Here is a 16,120-nt window from a genome sequence, read left to right as displayed (position 1 = left end):
TTGCAGACACATTCAACGACACAGCTCCCTGATTTCTTTAACGCCCTAGAAATTCAAACAGGAAACATTTGGCATCTACGCCTATTTCCCATTTGCCCTGCATCTTAGGAAACAATTCTATTATTACTATTTTAATTTGCTTTAACTTTTAAATAAGGCAGGATTTGAAGTTTCTGTGATTTTTCAACTTCTTATCTTATAGATTTTTTTAAGGTAATCTTTGAAACGACCTGTTTTCCAGGTAGTCATGGAAATACTTCCAAAATGATTATTTTGGGGTTCCAAAAATATTTTCTCACCTATATGTATATAAAGTTCAGCTTTCATTTTGGCCCTCATAAGGAATCCATCAGTTACATGCCATTAATACCTAAAAAGGAAGAGTCGTAGTTTGGTGGCAGGAGTGACAATCCTGCAGGGAGGGGCAGAGCACTGTCTGCAGCTGGGTATCCTGGGAGATGTCTTCACCTCTCCAAGTTGAGTCATCGTTCTGTGTGCATCAAGTCAAGAAATCAGAGTGCAGGCCGGGCGCGGTGGCTCACGCTTGTAATCCTAGCACTTTGGGAGGCCAAGGCGGGCGGATCACGAGGTCAGGAAATCGAGACCACGGTGAAACAAAAAATTAGCCGGGCGTGGTGGCGGGCGCCTGTAGTCCCAGCTACTCGGAGAGGCTGAGGCAGGAGAATGGCGTGAACCCGGGAGGCGGAGCTTGCAGTGAGCCGAGATTGCACCACTGCACTCCAGCCTGGGTGACAGAGCGAGACTCCGTCTCACAAAAAAAAAAAAAAAAGAAAAGAAATCAGAGTGTAACTCAAGAGTTTTTAAACTTTTAAAGAAACCCGTTGAATCTGTTTTGCATATACAAAACACAATCCTGCATAGAATTCTAATTATAAAATTATTTATAATAATTTTATATTTTATATATTTATTTATTATATATATTATATATTATTATAATATATTGTATTATATATTATATATTATTATAATATATATTTAGATATTGTTATATTATAATAATTTTATAATAATAAAATATAAGATGAGGGTCCCTACTTTTCCCCAAAGCAGCCTTGAAAAGACCCCCTGGCAGCATGGAGACCCTCAGGGGGCAGTTTGCCAAGCACAGGGCAAGCCGCCCTGATCTCCAGCCCGGGGAGCTTTCAAGCTCCAGGACCCCACATCTGCATCTCGTCTAGAGAATGAGAGTGCCTCGGCCCGCTGGGCTCCTTCACAGTCACGGTGAGGATCAAGGGTGACCGCTCATCTGAGAAAGCATTAATTAATACAAAAAGATAAGCTAATATTGCACTGTTTAAAAGGAACATAATAACTTTACTTCTGTAGGTCTCTCCTTTCACGACTATAAAATAAGAGCTTTTGATTAGGAGAAAATCATTAATAAAACATTGTTATCTTCAGACAATATGTTGAACACAGCCGTTTTCTTTGCTTCTTACATCGGCTTGCTGTGACATACATCTTCAGCTCCATTTTTTGGTTGAAGAAACAGGCCCAGGGAGATTTTGGAAGTCAGCTAGCAGCACATAGCAGGCTGGTTCTCATGGCAAGGCTGATTACCGTGTTCCTGCAATTCCTAGTAAGTGCTCCATGAGTCCCTGATCCCCCCATGCTAGCCCAGAGCTCTGGAATTCTGCCATGCTCTGAAACTTTGTGCTCAAATTCTTGTCATGGAGGGTCGTAGCTTTGCACATGGATGTAAAACCGATAATCTGCGATTCCAACATATTGTACGTTAGTTACCACAGCACTCCCCTCTCAGGCTAGCATCCATAAAATATGAGCATCCCTAATAAACAGCAGCTGTACCACAGAGCAGGCTGTGTCTTCAGGCAGTCTCTTCAAGGTGTTTCTGGCACATCTTCCTGGGCCGTCTTGACTCCTCTACCCCAGACGTGTGGTTCTAGTCAGCGTCTGCTGGAATCGCATAGGAACCTGCTCGCATTCCCTGGTACGCCTGGACTAGATGTTACAGGGAGACTTCATTTTTTGCCTCCATATCAGATTCTCCTCCCTCATCCATTTTAATTTCATCGATTCGCCCCTTATCACTTAATACATTTTCCTCCTTATTGGCATCTGGGCTGAAGGCTGCAACACAAACAGCAAAAGACCAAATCAAGATTTAAAAAAAAAAAAAAGAGCAAAATATTCCCATTTCAGATGGAGGAGCAGATGGGGCTCTTGGCACTTCAGAGGATTTAAATTGACCCTCTGCACCAAGCTAGGGGAAGACAGACTGTCACTGCTGACGAGTAGGCACTAAAGAGACATGCTTTCCCTCTGAATATGCAGTAGCATTTTGGAGTTCTTTTTCCCTCTGCAGTGTAGGATGAGAAGGAGCCATAGGATGTATTCGGACTCTATTGGAACCTGAAAATGCAGCTGGGGAACAAAGACAGCCCTGGGCGCAGACTCTGCTCTTCCCCATTCCAGCTTTGTGTTATGGACCTGTCTATCTCTGACTCTCTGTTTCGTCATTTGAAGATGGGATTACAGCCACCTGCCTCTCGGCATGATTGCATGATATAAGATAAATGCATGGGAAAGTGCCCAGCTCAGTGCCTTGCACGTAATAGGTGTTCAATAAATTTGGCTTCATTTTCTTTTTTTCTTCATATGTGTCAAGAGATGTGAATTTTTTGGAAACTCTCTCTTCACAACTTTCTCTTTTCACAGCTGGTAAAGACAAGGACCAGGTGGGGAGCTCTGACCTTCCCTTGGATGACATTTATAAAATACACTCTGTCTATTCATAGGACAAGTGTGATCAGCATTTGAGACAGGAGAGCCTTATTTTAAACAGGTTGCGAGCTTGCCTGCAAATCTTCAAAATATGGGAATCTTGGACAACCCTGAGTCACAAATCTTGAAGCTGTCCTCCTGTTCAGTTATCAGAATATGCTCCAAATCTCTCTGTCTATTCATTTGCAGCTATTCCAAGCACTGACTTCTTTTGATTGGTGTAAACTGTTCATTTCAATAATTAAAAAACGGCTTCAAACAATCAAACTCTTTGTGCCTGTTACTAAAAAAAAATTGCATAAAACAAGAGTGCCTAAATTGGTGAAAAGATGATTATACAATACTTTAAAATCAAAGAAAAGAAATCCATTGAGAGATTTATAAATGAAAGCGTTTATTCTGAGGAAGATTATAAAGGAAGAAATGAGAAGAAGAGTGGGGCCACAAAGAGGAAAAGCAATGACAATGAAAGAAGATGGAGAAATGTTGTGTGCAAGCTCTCTTTGAGCTTTTTGCCAGACACTTACACTTCTCTGTTTCAAACCTTTCACGGGAACCCCATTGCCCACAAAATGAATTCAACCTCTAAGGTACAACACATAGGGACTTTTCTGATTGGTTTTGTCCTGACTGTTCTCAATTAATTTTGATTATCTCTTGCATGCTCTTCTACTGATGCTTTACCTCACCAAACAATCCCATTCCCCAGATTATGCCCAGCGTAGCTGACACATGGACTGTGCTCAGTTTCTGTTGTTTACCCCAAAATAAATAAATAAAAATGGTTGTGTGTTAAATTCAGTTGTTTGTTAAGGCCATAGAAAATCTTAGAAATTGGAGCACCCACTTACTTCTGAAAGAAGTAGTCAGAAGAGAAAATTAAAAAAAAAAGAAAGCTAAGTAGACTCCCAGACAGAGCATGCGCTCCAGCCCAGGTGCTCCACCCTGAGCAGTGAAACAACACTCCTCTGTCCAGGCAGGATACCAGGTGTTTACATGAGGGAGAAGTCTGGTCTCTAGATTTAGAGGTAGCTGGTAAAGAGGAAAGAGAAGACAAAGGATGAGGCTGAAGACACAGGAAATAACTACGTCATCATAACAAAGAGGAAGTCTTCCCAACCTCGTTCTTTCCCTGGGTCTCAGCACACCCCAGGCAGGCGATGAGAGAATTGATCTGGAGAATGGAAGGGTCCAACATGTAAGACACAGTCCTAGGGCACCATCCTGTCTATCCCAAGCACCATGACTCTAAGTGAAGCTTGCCAATTGATAAGCCACACATACATATAGACCTTCCAATCAGCTTTTTAGTATTTGAGTTTTTAAGGAGAAAACCAAGCAGCACTAGCCATTTGAGGAAAGCCTCCAACATGAAAGAAAATCAAAACACAAGAGCAGAGAAAAAGAAAATGGAGGCAATACAATAAGTAGAAAAAAACTTTTAAAAATAGATTTAATATCGTCAAGGATATAAGATACTGTATTCATGAAACAAGAACAGAATGCTATGAAAATCAAACAATAAGAGAACCAGAGAGCTCTATATTAAAATAGAGTTTTTATAGAAATTAAAACTATAATAGATAAAATTTAAAACACAAGGAAAGGGCTGGAAGCTAAGTTTGAGAAACCCTCCTGGAAAGTCAAAAACCATAGAAGATGAGAAATAAAAGGTAACAAAATAAAAAAATCAGTAAGAAAAAAATCAAAGATCTCAAAATTAAGAATTCCAGAAAGTGCAAACAGAATAGACTGAAGAGAACTATTAAATAAATGATCTAAGAAAATCTCTCAGAAGCAAAGTATTTTTATTTTCTATTGAATAACTGTGATGGGCTGAATAATAGCCATTGAATGATATCTGGGTCCTAATTCCTAAAACATGAGAATGTTAATTTTTTTGGAAAAAAAAAGATTTTTGAAGATATAATTAAGAATCTTGAGATGAGGCAGTTTTCCTGGATTATCCACATGAGCCCTAAATGCAGTCACTTGTATGTTTCTAAAAGGGAGGTAGAGGAAGATTTGACATACAGAGAGAAAGTAGTCATGTGACCATGGAGGCAGAGATTGGTGTGATGTAGCCACAAGCCAAAGAATGCTGTCGGCAAACAGAAGCTGGAAGAAGCAAGGACAGATCCTCCCTTGGAGCTCTTGGACAGCCCTGACAACACCTTGATTTCCGTACAGCAATATGATTTCAGAATATTGACCTTCAGGACTGCGAGACAATAAATTTCTTTGTTTTAGGCCAGTCTGTGATAATTTTTGCAGCCACAAAATGAGAATGATTAAAGTGAATAATAAGAGAATCATAGAGCTATATATTAAAATAGAGTTTTTAATTATGGAAATTAAAACCACAATAGACAAAATTTAAAATACAAGAAAAAGACTGAAAGCTAAGTTTGAAAAAATATCTCCCGGAAATTTGAACACTATAAAACTATTAAAACTGTAGATGAGGGAAAATAGGAAAAGGTAAGATAATAAAACGTTACTTCAAAAAAATTAAAGACCTCAAAAATAAGAATTCCAGAAAGTGCTTTATTCAATAAATGAAAGAAAAGAAAGAAAAAAAATCCAGAGCAAGAAACATTACAGCAAAATTTCAGAATATTAGAAGTTAAGATAAGAGACTAAAAGCTTTCAGAGGAGAAGCAAGTGTCTCCAAAGGAACAAGACTCAGATAGGAACCAAATTTATCGAACCTAAAAATGATTACTACAATACAATGCAGCAATATCTGCAGAATCTAACATTCTGAGATTGAAGCCATTTCTGATCTAGAATTATACATCCAAGCAAACCAAAATATTAGCCCCAAATAAGTTTATGTTTTTCATGCAACGTGTCACTAGATTTACCACCTCTGCCAAAGTTCTCAATAAGAGACCAAAAGATTTGCTCCAACAGCTGAAGGAGGAGACTCCAAACAAATGAGGAAGTCATTACATTTAGAAAACAGGAATACCAAAATATTTGTGATGTAAAATAATTTTACAGGAAATTGGTAAAGTCCCAATTTGTCAATGCCACAGACCCAGTGAGGAGCTGACCCTGTTCCAGCAGGAGATGGAAAGTCTCAGAAGGGTGTCTCAAAAGACAGCAATGGGATCAATATATTTTCGATGGAGTTGACTACATTGAATGGGATTCTAAAATTCATTTCAAAAAGAATCATTGCTGGGTACATAAGAAAAAACCATTCTTTAAGTGAAAAATATATATGAAGAGCGTGTAGTTTGACCTTTAAATTCTCATCTTCCATAGTAGAAGTCAATAGAGAAGTCTTAATTTTAAAAAAAAAAAGGAACAATCATATTGTTTGGAAATCGGATGTTTTATACCAGATTGCTAAAAGGGTTTGAATTAGTTGTCTCTGGGACCTAAGAGAGCTATGACAAGAGCCGGTAGTATTTTTTTTCTAAGCCTTCTATTACTCTTTGAGTTTTTTCAAACCATGCACAGTTGTTACTATGATTTTAAAGAAAGAAATCATGGATCCCTCTCTGCAATAATAGGTCTCTCTCTTTCTATAAAGAAATCATGAGTCTTTACATGAGTCATGATCCAATCTTCTATTTTTATATGCAGATTAAATATCCCTTATTTGAAATGCTTGGGACCAGAAGTGTTTCAGATATTGAGGTTTTTTGGATTTTGAAATATTTGCAAATACATACCAGTTGAACATTCCCTAATGCAAAAATTCAAAATTTGAAGTACTCCAATGAGAATTTTCCTTAAGCATCATGGCAGTGCCAAATGTTCCAGATTTTGGAGCTTTGTGGATTTCAGATTTTCAGATTAGACATGCTTAACCTGTATTATGTATATACAGGGGTGTGTGTGTGTGTGTGTGCACGCGTGCGCACGTATGTGTGTGTGTGTGAATTATTTTCCACATTATTAAAATGTGGTTCAAAAATGCCCATTAAAAATGAAGAAACCAAAGTTTGGAGAAACTAAGCCATACATCCATGGTAGTAGAATAAGAAAGTCCATGATCTATGACTCTTCTAATCTGATATTTTATCCTGTAAATCCAGGCTTCCTCAGTGTTTGCTTCCTTTAGCCAGGACAGGCCTTGCTTTCTTCAACCCTATCAGCTGCTTTCTCTCTACTGGCTCTCACCATCCCCACTTGACAGGATGAGGATAAAGGACGTTTGCAGACACTGACTGCATCAGGCTGGGCAGCATCCTCAAGGGTGTTTTGCAGACAACAGATTCAGCCTCCACCTTGGACCTGTCAAGATCCTTTCAAGGTTGGGGGCCAAATGGAGCTCAAAGCCACACAGGTCTTAACATGAATTCAAGTGAAGTAGATTCCTGCCCAGTTGTTCATTCAGACAAAGAAGAAATGTGTGCCTCTATCTTCCCTGTCAAGGATATTGTATTAGTCTGTTCTCTTGCTGCTATAAAGATACTACTTGAGACTGAGTAATTTAGAAAGGAAAGAGGTTGAATTGACCCACAGTTCTGCAAGGCTGGAGAGGCCTCAGGAAACTTACAATCGTGGTAGAAGGTGAAGGGGAAGTAAGAGAAACCTTCTTCACAGGGTGGCACGAGAGAGAGCAGGGGGAAGTGCTACACTTTTCAACCATCAGATCTAGTGAGAACTCACTATCACGAGAACAGCATAGGGGAAATCCACTCCCATGATCCAATCACCTTCCACCAGGTCTGTCTTAATCTGTTCACATGTTGTTAATAAAGACATACCCGAAACTGGGTAATTAATAAAGAAAAAGAGGTTTAATGGACTCACAGTTCCATGTGGCTAGGGAGGCCTGACAATCGTGGTGGAAGGCAAAAGAGAAGCAAAGTCACATCCTACGTGGCAGTAGGCAAGGGAGAGAGCATGTGCAGGGGAACTCCCCTTTATAAAACCATCAGATCTCACAAGACTTATTCACTATCATGAAAACAACATGGAAAAGACCCGCCCCCATGATTCAAGTACCTCCCACTGGGTCCCTCCCAAAACACATGGGAATTGTGGGAGCTGCAATTGGAGATTTGGGTGGGAACACAGCCCAGCCATATCAAGGTCGTGCCCTTGTCATGTGGGGATCACAATTCCAGATGAGATTTGGTTGGGGACACCGAGCCAAACCATATCAGATATAAGGTAGGGATACACGATATGTCACATACTGTCCTTCCCCTCAAGATATCTAAAGGACAGAAATTAATTTTCCATTAAGAAAAAGTAAAAAAAATAAAAAATAAAAAAGCCAGGCATGGTGGCTCATGCCTGTAATCCCAGCACTTTGGGAGGCCGCGGCAGGCAGATCACGAGGTCAGGAGATTGACACCATCCTGGCCAACATGGTGAAACCCCATCCCTACTAAAAATACACAAAATTAGCTGGGTGGGGTGGCACATGCCTATAATCTCGGCTACTCGGGAGGGCGAGATAGGAGAATCTCTTGAATCCAGGAGGCAGAGGTTGCAGCGAGCCGAGATCACGCCATTGCACTCCAGCCTGGGCGATAGAGCGAGACTCCATCTCAAAACAAAACAAACAAACAAACAAAATTTTAGACCCTAAAATGTTAGAGCTCAGAAGAGGAAAAAATCACTTTGAGCTCCTCAGAAAAGGCCTCCTGGAGACAGTAGAATTTAATCTGTGTGATAATGAATTGGCAATTTTTATCATATTCCAACATTCCCATTGTGAAATGCCTCGTCCTTTCCCCATGCCCTTCCTTACTGCCTGGCCTGGCGACCTCCTTTGTATTCTACAAGGCCCCCTATCGATATTATTCTAAGATCCTAGCACTATTGCGTACAGTTCTGCTTCCTCTCTGAGCTCTGAACCCCTTCAGGGTTTGGGATTTCTCTAAACCAAAGACTAAAGAGAGTGCTTGGCACTTACTTGTATCTATGAAAATTATCCACCATGAAAGGAAATGGCAATGCCTGTTCGGGCTCTTTAGTTCAGCTCCTATCAAGGTCTCTGTGCTGTTGAACTGGACCATCGGAATTCCAGAGGGGAGTAAAGCCATTTTCACAAAGAGGTGTTTCCACATGGTTCAGTGGGGCCTGCTGTGTGCTGGGCCTGACTTAGGACTTAGTAGTGGCTGCACAGACTCACGGACCATTTCCAGGCCCCTGGGTGGCCAAGCTGGGCCAGTAAAATGCAGTGCAATCAATGGCTAATGCAATAGCTGTTTGTGATCAGTCATTTCGAAGAATGTTTCTGAAATTAAAATCCAAAGTAAATGAAAATGAAGGTGTTTTTCCTCTTAATTCAAGACCAATCTTTCTCAAGGGACTTCTAAATCCTCTGGAACCTGGGAGCCGGAATGCCAATCTTAAGATATATCCTGGGGGATTCAATCTGCTCTTGGATGAAAAAGGCAGGTCTTCAAGACTGCAAGTCCCAGCCACAGGGGCTCACATCATAGGCCCGAGAATCGTAACCCAGGATGGAAGAGTTGAGGTGTGTGCTTGTTTGTCTTTGGGAGCATTTTTCCTGATGTTGGGGAAGAGCAGAGTTTATTTTTCCACTCCCATTCACACCAGCTGCCACGGAGCAGCAAGAAAGCCCCTCCAGTGCAGCGCTGTGGCCATAGATCACTGAGTCGGCCCCAGCTGCAGATGGACGCAGCAGCTGGTTCAGAGAGGTGCTGCGGCTGACTTCCCACAACGCACACACACACATGCACACAAATGCATGCGTGCGCGTGTGCACACACACACACGCACACACACACACACACGCTTGGGGCTCAGGGCAGCAGCTCACTGCCTCCCTCGCCTCCCTCCCCTCCCTCCTCAGATTTATGAAGCAGGAAGCAGCCAGCCAGAAAAGCAAAACAGAAGGGACCCAACTGCTCCTGTGTTTATTTTTCTTAAAGCCAACATACACCTAACTATTCCTTAGCTACTAAACAATATAACTACCTGCCACCTACAGTCCTGTCGGGAAGCTGACTCTCCTGAACCTGTCACCTGGACACAGAGGATAGTGCCATGTGCAATGCCATCACGAACGTCCAGTCCCCAGAGGGCCTCGCCACTGTGGTCTGTGTGAAAGCAGGGCTAGGAGGTGGCAGTGGCATGTGTGGGCACCTGCTCTGAGCCAGCCTCCTCACGGGAACTTCCACATTTAATCCTCAAGTGCTGTCTGAGAGCCAGAGGGGAAGGAGGGTTGAGCATTCTGCTCCGAGGGACACAGCCTGGAGGTGCCCCTCAGCAGGGGTACTGGGCTGTTTTAAGAGATAGCTGTGACCCCCCAGACCTTCCTTACGGCCTTCTAGGTGAACCATTTAACCACTGGTGTTTCCACTCTCATTAGCTGATACTCGGATGTTCTTTGTGGTCTCACATGATATCCTGTATAGAGCTCAAAAACTCAAATTGGATCTCAAATGGAACACCAGTTTCTCATTTTACATGTGAGAAAATTAAGGCTTTGAGAGTCCAACCACACAGCTTGCCCAAGCTCACACAATTACTTTGACAGAGAGCAGAAAGTAGAACTCAGCCTTTTCATAAATACCCGTAGTCTTTATGCAAAATTTTCTCTTGAAGGCAACCCAGTAGCACCACCCCTACTTCAAAAGAAAATTAATGATGTGTCAAATACGTAGCATAAGTTCTCAAGTTCCGCAATGTGGTCCTATGAGCCAAAAGTGAAGATTTTTAAAACTTTTCTAGGTCACCTATTCATGGATGGAATAAAGATGCATTGATCACAGTAAATATACAGACTCTAATTTTTTTAAGTGTAAAGGAATTTTACGGAAACTGAGGCTTTCAAATTACTGTATAAATATCTGGATTTGGGGGAATAAACATGGAGTGTTAGGGGGAAACAAGGATTATTGGTATATTTCAGGGTGGGGGAGACTTGACAAGCGCCAATGTGTCAGTTACCTGGCTGGAGTCTAACCAGACGAGGGGAAGGCCCCACCCACATGCCAGCATGGAGCTTTAGGCAGCTCTTCTGCATCCCAGCTCTCTTTGTCTGGCTCATTGCACTAATGCTGTTTTAGGGGCCTGGACTTAGTTCCTTACGTGATTCTTTCTCTCTTTTCAAATAAGAAGGAGGCTGAAGTGGAGTGTGGTGGCCGGAGTTCCACTGTCACAGATGGAAGGGGAGGTCTCTCCACCTAAAGCAGAACTGTGCTGATATCCCAGAAGGGAAAAATAACTAATCAACCCACATTTTCTTATCCATAAAATAAATGTATAAATGTATGATAACACCTACTAAACAGAATCATGGACTTTTATAGGAATGCACAAATACAGAGCATTAGGCCAGATGTATGGATTTTCACACAGAATGGGTCTGAAACACATCTCAGGACCAAAGAACGCAGCCAGTCATCTACCATTCAGGTAGAAAGAGCTGAGCTATCAGGTGGGTGGTTGGACTCATTGCCTGCATCATGGCCTGCAGCAGGGATTCTGTGTCCATCTGATGGGGTTAAGATGGACAGCGATTTTTACTTACGTCAGGTTGCTATAAAATGGGTTTCCCTCAATGACACTGGATTGGAGCCATTCATTTACTTGGTCCTCTCACTCACTGGATTACAACTTTCTTAAGGAGAGGTTAGCTAGCTCACTCAGGCCCCACTGAACCATGTGGAAACACCTCTTTGTGAAAATGGCTTTACTCCCCTCTGGAATTCCGATGGTCCAGTTCAACAGCACAGAGACCTTGATAGGAGCTGAACTAAAGAGCCTAAACAGGCATTGCCATTTCCTTTCATGGTGGATAATTTTTATAGATACAAATAAGTGCCAAGCACTCTCTTTAGTCTTTGGTTTCGAGAAATCTCATGTCTCACTGCATCCAGCACAAGTTTCAGCATAGAGTATGCCCTTGCCAATGGCAGCTGAATAAATGGATGTTTGAAATTGTACATGTTATGTCCTCTCTATCTCTCACGTTTAAGGAATTTTTTATTGTTAGGTGTTAAAGATCTCAAAATAATCCTCTAAGGCCAAACCAAGCTTCTGAAAGAGAAGCACCTTGGCTGCTTCAGAATGGTGTAAACTTGGCTTCTCTGCTGTGGCACACTGTTGTTTGTTCTAAGAACTGGAATGCTGGCTCTTGAAAGTCCCTGCATGTTGATTGGATCAGGAGATGAAAGACAATCCTGTTGTCAAGGTCTGAGCCCAAAGTTTCTGACCTATTCTCTGGGGCATGGCCTTGTCCTTGATATGCTTAGAAACTCCTAGACTCTAATGCACAGTCTAGATTAAGGACCAATGGACAAGAGGGCGACATGGTCCTCATTTGAAGAATAGGCTACCTCACGCCATCCATTTGCTTCTGGACACACTGACAGCAACAAATTGAACTTCCTGCTTATGACACACACTGTTGTAGAAAGAATGTGGCTGTTACTAGTCATGGAGACATAAATTGAATTTTTGATTAGGTGCTCAAAAATATTTTTTAAACTCATCAAAGGAAGGATGGTTTCCAGCCATCACGTGTCCCTCAGGATACTCTGCACATAGTAGGAGCACATGAATCGTTTATAGAATTAAAATGAAACAAGATCAAAGAATCATGACTTCTGAAATTTTTCTCCTAGACTTCCTGTAAAATCTCTGACATTCACCTGTACGTGGAGTAAGCCACACTCACAGCCGACAGCTGCATCATCTCTAGGACAACTCCGCAGGTGTTGCATAGATAATTTTATTTTAAAGTCATATTCTATAGCCTGGTAGCTTGTGGTTGCTGGTGGTGGCTGCAATTTGGCTGCAAGCCTCCTTCAAATGCCTGGCTCGAGCAAAGTCAGGGTACACCATTCTGAGAGGATCAGGCAAGCAACTATGAAAGTTCACTGTTTTTCTCAGCATCCTAGGGCAGGCTGTCTATTCTATCGGCAAAAGGAAGATCAGAGCAACCATAAACGGTCACTAGACTAACTCCACTGTGAATGCTTTTACGTGTCCAAATGGGACATTCCACAATGATGGAAGTAAGTACATTCCCCACATCCCTACCCACATCGACAATGATAATAATCTTTTTTTTTTTTTTTTTTAGACAGAGTCTCGCTCTGTCGCCCAGGCTGGAGTGCAGTGGCGCGATCTCGGCTCACTGCAAGCTCCGCCTCCCGGGTTCACGCCATTCTCCTGCCTCAGTCTCTCCGAGTAGCTGGGACTACAGGCGCCCGCCACCACGCCCGGCTAATTTTTTTGTATTTTTAGTAGAGATGGGGTTTCACCGTGGTCTCGATCTCCTGACCTCGTGATCCACCTGCCTCGGCCTCCCAAAGTGCTGGGATTACAAGCGTGAGCCACCGCGCCCGGCCGACAATGATAATAATCTTGCATAGACAGGACTAGTATAAAGATAGGGCAAGCCAAGGGATCTCAGCTGGATGCTCTGCCGCCTCCAGGGTGCTTTAGGGCTTCTTTGGGGGATGCCCACTCTTTGTGTACAGAGTCATTTATTCTCCCACTAGCCTCAGACACCAGCTTTATATGCAGAGAGGAGCACCTGTTTTTAAAGGCAAATGACTTTGTGATCATTAACCAATATCTAATAAAGTAAAACCTTTAAACAGGCTGAAGAGAACAGATGTTTCCATCGCTTAATGAAAAAGAATTATGCACCATCATACAACAGAAGCTGACCCTGCTCAGTCACATGCATTACAAAACAGTCCCTCATCCTCGCTAGGTGTTTGGATAAGCTCCATGAGAACCACTCTGCTTGCCCTATGTCAAATCAAGTGCATGCACAAATAAATATCGCACATTCGCAGACACACACCTGCTTCTGTGTGTGCAAACACATTCACACAGCACCAGGCTTCCCCGGGGGCAATGTTTGAACAAACACAGCTACCATAGGTGACCTTTGGAACGGAAGTAACCCATTGCTCACCTCCAAAAGCCTAGATCAATATAGGACACTTAGGCCCAGCGACGGAGTAAAAGAACCCACGTTATGAAGGCAATCGCATCTATGTTCCACCTCTTAGGAGCTGCATGAACCTGGCCACATTTTTTATCTTGAGAGTCCATTTCCTCATCTGTAATATCTAAGTGAGGTGGTTTTAATGATTAAATATACCTAAGAAATGCAATTTGCAGATCGCTGTGATGGCAAATTACTATTTTTTTTTTTTTTGAGACACAGTTTTACTCTGTCATCCAGGCTGGAGTGCAGTGGCATGACCTTGGCTCATTGCAACCTCTGCCTCCCGGGTTCAAGCAATTCTCATACTTCAGCCTCCGGAGTAGCTGGGATTACAGGTGCGTGCCACCACACCCAGCTAATTTTTGTATTATTACTAGAAACAGGGTTTTGCCGTGTTGTCCAGGCTGGTCTCAAACTCCTGACCTCAAGTGGTCCACCTGCCTTGGCCTCCCAGAGCACTGGGATTACAAGTACAAATTACTGTTTTTTCAAGCAAGTAAGCCCTAATGAAATTTTTAAAAGACCAAGGATTTTGTCCCCTTTTGTGACCCCCTACTTCCTCTGATGCCATTGCCTCTGGTTTCCCTACACTGAGGACCTCTCATGAATCAGAACCCCAGTTCCTGATTAATCACCTGGAGATGTCCCTTCCTGGCCTTGAGAGCTCCTGTCCAGGGGTGGAGGTGCACACAGTCTGGAGCCATATCAAAGCCTCTTATTGTCTTTTCATATGGTGGTGTGGACAGCTCAGTTGCTCCAAACTGGACACAGCTTCCAGCAGGGTCCTCCTCCCGCCACACAGGCAACTCCTCTAGTGGGTCTTGGCTCCTTCCCCCACTCAGATTTGTGTGTCTGTATTAGCCCATTCTCACACTACTGTAAAGAACTTTCTGAGACTTGGTAATTATAAAGGAAAGAAGTTTAATTGACTCACAGTTCTGCATGGCTGGAGAGGCCTCAGGAAACTTACAATCATGGGGGAAGGCTAAGCAGAAGCAGGCACCTTCTTCACAAGGCAGCAGGAAAGAGAAGTGCTGAGCGAAGAGGGAAGAACCCCTTATAAAACCATCAGATCTTTTGAGAACTCACTCACTATCATGAAAACAGCAAAGGGGAAATCCACCCTCCTGATCCAATCAGCTTCTTCCCTCAACACATGGGGATTACAGTTCAAGATGAGATTTGGATGGGGACACAGTGCCACACCATATCGGTGGCCTTCTGGCCTCAGTCCACACTGCTCATGAGGCAGTTCCTTTTCCAGCCACCCCTGCCCCACCCCAGCACAGTGCTTGAGCTCTCAATGGAAACCAGGGTTAGATATATATACCTGAGCTCAGGCAGTTTCTCTAGGCTGCTTCCTCATCTGCCACTTCAGACAACTCCCTTGAGCTCACCTTGCTTCCCTGCCCACTGAGTCCCAGTCCTTCCAACTACCGACAGCTTAGAACAGTCCACCTGACTGTCTAAGCTGGCTTCTCTGAAATGTGCTGACTTGGTCCCTTCGCTTGACTGGACGCGTTGTAGCTGGGAGCAAGTGTCACCCTTACTGGACCCCTGCTCCAGATAAGGAGCTTCCAAGGACCAGCAATGCAGGGAAGCCAGCTACGCAACTTACTCTTAGATAATATTACCTATTATGGGGCTGTGTTCTGTTTGTGTGTGTTCATGTACCTGCACACATATGAGTGTTTGAATGAAATCAAGGCAGCCCAACTCTCTCCTAATTACTCCTCCAAAATTCTACTACTCCAGTTGTTGTTATTCTACTATTCCTATTGGTTGTTGTCAGCATCATAAACACCCTCTTTTGTTCTAATACTCAATGCTGTGTTTTGTTTCTCATGATGGAACATCTAAGGGAATGTGGTAATATTTCTAAAACACCCAAAATGTGCCAAGAGCTTGGTCAGGTGCTTTTCAAACCTGGTATTCTGCATTGGTAATAAACACTAACATTGCTTGAACGCTTACTATGCACATTCAGTTTCAAACATTTTTACATGCATGATATTACTTAACACCACACAAACAACAAAAATTGGAAGTTTGGACAGGGCCTGTTTTGGTCAAAGCACCCAAGTCAGCCACCAGGACTGAAGTCACACCAGGACTGAAGGGCCCTAGCTGGTCTATAACATCACTTCTGGCCCCTAGGTGGCTAGAGAAGGGCACACAGGTAAGACCAATTTTGTCCCACAATTTGGATGGCCCAGGAGACCTTTTAAGTGCATATTTTCCTGGGAAGTAGCTGGTTTGTCAGTGACTTCAGAAGCTCCAGAGCTAACGAAAACCACATGCAATCCCTCTTTGCAAAGTAAGTTGTGTGCTGTGTGCAGTCCCACTCTCCTGGAATCCTGGGGAGAAGCCATCTTCTTGGCCTCACTTGAGAGATAATAAATCTTGGAACCTAACCTAGATTATTGTATCTATGGA

The sequence above is a fragment of the Hylobates moloch genome, unplaced genomic scaffold, assembly GCF_009828535.3.
Source record: "Hylobates moloch isolate HMO894 unplaced genomic scaffold, HMol_V3 SCAFFOLD_13, whole genome shotgun sequence".
Classification (NCBI taxonomy): domain Eukaryota; kingdom Metazoa; phylum Chordata; class Mammalia; order Primates; family Hylobatidae; genus Hylobates; species Hylobates moloch.
Note: the sequence above shows the minus strand (reverse complement) of the source record.